Source organism: Triticum dicoccoides, chromosome 3A (genome assembly GCF_002162155.2).
Source record: "Triticum dicoccoides isolate Atlit2015 ecotype Zavitan chromosome 3A, WEW_v2.0, whole genome shotgun sequence".
Classification (NCBI taxonomy): Eukaryota; Viridiplantae; Streptophyta; class Magnoliopsida; order Poales; family Poaceae; genus Triticum; species Triticum dicoccoides.
This window is the reverse complement of record NC_041384.1, coordinates 60,799,249-60,804,765: the sequence shown is the minus strand read 5'-3', so window position 1 is coordinate 60,804,765 and position 5,517 is coordinate 60,799,249.

Genomic DNA, 5,517 nt, shown 5'->3' with positions numbered 1-5,517 from the left:
TAGCAAGCGTCTGCAACTACTAAAGATCATTAAGGTAAAACCCAACCATAGCATTAAAGCATCAAGTCCTCTTTATTCCCACACGCAACAACCCCCTTACTCGGGTTTGTGTTTCAGTCACTCACCAACCCACTATAAGCGAATCATGAACGTATTGCAACACCCTACAGCGGGAATCCCTCACGCTTGCGCGACACGGAGGGCACCATAGGACAACACCAAAATAAAACATACAACTCGTACCAATCTAGATCATCAATCAACCCAAAGACAAAGGATATCTACTCAAAACATCATAGGATGGCAACACGTCATTGGATCATAATATGTGGCATAAAGCACCATGTTCAAGTAGGGATTACAGCGGGGTGCAGGAGAGTGGACCGCGTAAAAGAGATGAGGATGGTGATGATGGAGGTGATGTTGATGAAGACCATCACCGAGGTGATGATTCCCCTCCCGATGGCACTCTGGCGCCCCCGAGAGAGAGGAGGAGAGGTTCTCCCCCTTGTGCTTCCTCCTCCATGGCCTCCCCCCTAGATGGGGAGAGGTTCTCCCTCTGGTCCTTGGCCTTCATGGCGATGATGGCCCCTTCGGGATCCTCCTCCATGGCCTCCGGTGATGATGGCCCCCTCCGGCAGGGTGCCGGAGAGGGCCTAGATTGATTTCTCGTGGCTACAGAGGCTTGTGGCAGAGGAACTTCTGATCTAGGTTAATTTCTGGAGGTTTCTGTATATATAAGAGGTTTTGGTGTCGAGAACAAGTCAGGGGGTCTCCGGGCTGTCCACGAGGTAGGGGACGCGCCCAGGGGGGTGGGCGCGCCTCCCACCCTCGTGGGCAGCCCGGGACTCTTCTGGCCCAACTGTTTTACTCCATGGCCTTCTTCTGGTCCAAAAATAAGCTTCGTCAAGTTTCAGGTCAATTGGACTCCATTTGGTTTTCCTTTTCTGCCATACTCTAAAACAAGGAAAAAACAGAAACTGGCACTGGGCTCTAGGTTAATAGGTTAGTCCCAAAAACCATATAAAATAGCATATAAATGCATATAAAACATCCAAGGTTGATAATAAAATAGCATGAATACTTCATAAATTATAGATACGTTGGAGATGGATCAGCATCCCCAAGCTTAATTCCTGCTCGTCCTCGAGTAGGTAAATGATAAAATAAATGATTTATGAAGTGTGAATGCTAGCAAGTGCATAAGTTTCATCAATGATAGTTCTAGTCTCTTTTTCTAGCATCATTATATGTCATAATAGTAGATCATCTCATAAAACTTTTCATGATCAAGTAACAAGCTATTCACATGTTAATGTATAGATCATAAACTTTCTTGAAACTAACAAACTATATTCTCAGTCATCAAACAATTGCAATTCATCTTATTTTCGGGAAGGGTCTATCTCAGAGCTTTGATTTAGAAAACTCCATATACTCAACTATCATTTAATCTTTCACAATTGCTAACACTCACGTGATATTTATGGGTTCAAAGTTTTAATTGGACACAGAGAAAGATAGGGGCTTGTAGATTCGCTTCCCAACCTTTTTACCTCAAGGGTAAAGTCAACAATAATGGTTCAAGATAACTTACATCCAATTGGATATATATATCAGGATCTTTCCAACACAAATGCACTTGTCAAAGGATAAATTGTAAAAAGGAAAGGTGAAGATCACCATGACTCTTGTATAAGGTAGAAGATAAAAGTAAAAGATAGGCCCTTCGCAGAGGGAAGCAGAGGATGTCATGCGATTTTAAGGTTGGATGCACAAAATCTTAATGCAAAAGAACGTTACTTTATATTGCCACTTGTGATAGGGACCTTTATTATGCAGTCCATCGCTTTTATTGCTTCCATATCATAAGATCGTATAAAGCTTATTTTCTCCACACTAATAGATCATACATATTTAGAGAGCAATTTTTATTGCAAGTACCGATGACAACTTACTTGAAGGATCTTACTCAATCCATAGGTAGGTATGATGGACTCTCATGGAAAAACTCGTTTTAAGGGATATTCGGAAGCACAAGTAGTATCTCTACTTGGTGTAAAGAATTTGGCTAGCATGAGGAGGAAAGGTGTCGCGACCCGACCCGAATGGATCAAGTGCTCTGTCCTCAGGTGTCATCCCTAGATCAGTAATGCGGACACCACACAGTACATCGAAGGATTTATAGCAGAGTGGCAATCACACACTTATTACATCATTGTCTCAAAGAGAACTTATTACAATAAATATGGCTTAAGGCCATCTAGTGTCGATAACAGCGGAAGACTTGGAAGATAAATGGGTCCATCAACTCCAACGGCATCACTGAGTATAGAACCACGACCTAAAAGCACCTTACTCGTCGTCTGAAAAGTCTGCAACATGAGAGTTGCAGCCCGAAAACGGGTCAGCACATGGAATATGCTGGCAATGTAACACATAGAGAGTAATGGAATGAAACAGCTTTACTATATGCATATATGGCTGGTGGAAGGCTCTATGGTTATAGTTTTGCGTAAAGCCAGTTTTTCCCTACTGCAAAGGAATACATTTATTTAACTATCATGGTGGTTGTGAAACATTGAGAATGGTTGACAGCATTCTCAATCCCAATTAAGTGAATAATTAAAACCCAACAACATTAATTAGAAGTAACATGTTGAGATTCACATGATATTCAAGTACTAGATACTCAAGTTGTCCATAACCAGGGACACGGCTAATCATGATTAGTTTATACACTCTCCAGAGGTTTGCGCACTTTTCCCCACAAGACTCGATCGCCTCCGTTTGGTTTCTCGCACTGCATGGTGTTTGAGAAGACGGATGACCGAGACACAGTCTTTCAGAAGCGCTAGCACCTTACGATCGGGTAGACCGGTACACCTACAACCCCTACATCTGCTAGTCCACCCCGTAAGAGTTCGCACAACTTAGTCAACTATGCCAGAGCCCATAGTAGCATGTGGCTGCACACGGAAGTTTCTAGCATGAATTATCTTATGACCCCTTTGAGCCTGGGTGGCGGTCCGAAAAAAAACAGGCAAGTCCTGATAGACATCAGGTGCCTCAATCCACCCAGATGTGTGTTTAAGTTGCCACCTTAGATAAACCATTAAAATTATCAACTCACATCTGTCATGGATATCACTCACCCAATCCACGTCTACTAGCATAGCATGGCATAATAAGCAAACGTAGAAGTAACTCCCAAAGGTTTCATAATAATACAGGTAATAGGTACTACCTCATCTACTTCCCATCCCACAATTTAATTAGATCCTAATCATGCAATGTGAGAGGATTGATCTAATGCAATAAAACATGGGTTGTAGAAAAGGTATGATCAAAGTGTTACTTGCCTTGCTGATGATTCGCGAGACCTAGGGATTCGAAGTAACAGGCGGCGCAATCCGGGTGATCTATCGCAGACAAACAACAAGCACACAATAAGTACTCATCTAATGCACAGGTAAAACTCAAACGAGAGAACGAACCAGAAAGTTCAACTTAAGAACTCCGGTTGCAAAGAAAGAACGAACCGAACAAACGACGGAAAACAAACGGCGGAAGAAAACAACTCAGTTCTAGCAAGTTGAAACTAGGTCAAATTTTACCGGGGAAAAAACTTGTTTAAGTTGATTAGACGGAACGGCAGTTTCGAAACGAAACTCCAGGTGCTTGAATCACCTGATTCCGATAAACGAGCGAGAAGATAAACTAGAAAGAAGATCGGATCTGAGATCGCGATCGCGGAATAAATCCGACGAAAAGAAAAAAGAAGAACGGTTAAACGAACGGACGTTCATTTACCTAGAAGAATCCGGTGATCACGTTCGTTAGGATGAACGGTCCGGCGAACGGTCCAAAGGCAACTAAATCGGAAAAGAAAACGAATCCGATCTAGGGTTTCGAAAGAAAATCGAAACAAAAACCGATCTAGAAAACTGGAACGGTTTAGAGAAGAACCGGAAAGAAAACGAATCGGAAGAGAAGAAAAGAATCGGAACGATTAGAAGAAAACGATCCGAGGAAAAGAGACGCGGGGCAACCTCCGGCGAGGTCTCCGGCGAGGGGCTCCGGCGGCATGGCGAGGGGCTCCGGCGGCATGGCGTAGGGCGGCGGCGGCGCGGGTGTGGGGTGCGGCGGTGGCGCTAGGGCACAAGGGCGGCTTGGGGCTTGGGGTTTGATTTGATGAGTTTAGAAGGGGGGTGTTGGGGTATTTATATTGGGGAGGGGAGGGGTTTTCTTGGGGTAGGGGACAAGAAATAGAGTAGGAGAAGGAATCCTAAAAGAAAAAGGAAAACGCAACAAAGGAAAGGGGAGGGGCTAACCGGCCAGAGTCCAAGCCGGACTCGGCTTAGAGCGAGGCGGCGGCCTGGCTGGCGCCTGGCGCTAGCGCGCGGGAGGCTGGGGTGGCTGGCCGGCTGGGCCTTTGGCCCAGGCGGGGCGCTGCTCCTTTTTTTTGTAAACAGTTTCGCGCGCAGAAAAACACAGAAAAGAAAATCTAAACGGGCTCCAAAAATTCTAAAGTAAATTTTCCCCGACTCCTAAAAATGAGCCGAACAAAATGAACTTTACTCCGGACCTAATATGCAATTTTTGAAAACGCGCATTTTTCCCTATCCAAATAAAATGCAAACAAAACTCCGGCAAAACCAAAATTTGATCTATTTATTAAATCTTCATTTTTCTTAAATTTGGGAAAGTCATATTATTCCCTCTCTCATATATTTTGACACTGGAAAAATAATTGAAGATAAAATAAATAAATCAAATGATCCTCTTTTCAAATTTGAGAAAACTCTCAAATAGGAAAATAGCGAAATCTCCAACTCTCTCCGAGGGTCCTTGAGTTGCGTGAAATTTCTAGGATCAACCAAAATGCAAGAAAATATGCTATGCATGATGATCTATTGTATAACATTCCAAATTGAAAATTTGGGATGTTACAAACCTACCCCCCCTTAAGTTGAATCTCGCCCTCGAGATTTGGGTTGGCTAGAAAATAGGTGAGGGTGGTCCTTGAGCAAATCTTCTTCTCTTTCCCAGGTGGCTTCATCCTCTGAGTGGTGGTTCCACTGTACTTTGCAAAACTTGATAACCTTGCTGCGAGTAACTCTGCTGGCAAACTCGAGAATCTTGACTGGCTTCTCCTCATACGTTAAGTCGTCCTTCAACTGAATCGCTTCGAGTGATACTGTATCTCTTAGCGGTACCTCTGCCATCTCAGCGTGACATTTCTTCAGCTGAGAAACATGGAATACATCATGAACTCCTGACAGTTCCTCTGGTAATTCCAACTTATAAGCGACTTCTCCCATACGTTGCAAGATCTTATATGGTCCAACGAAACGCGGTGCTAACTTTCCCTTAACTCCAAAGCTCTTAACTCCTCGAAGTGGGGATACTCGAAGATAAACTCTGTCTCCGGTTTCGTAAACTGTCTCCTTGCGTTTAGAATCTGCGTAGCTCTTCTGCCTGGACTGGGCTACCTTGAGCCTATCGCGAATCAAC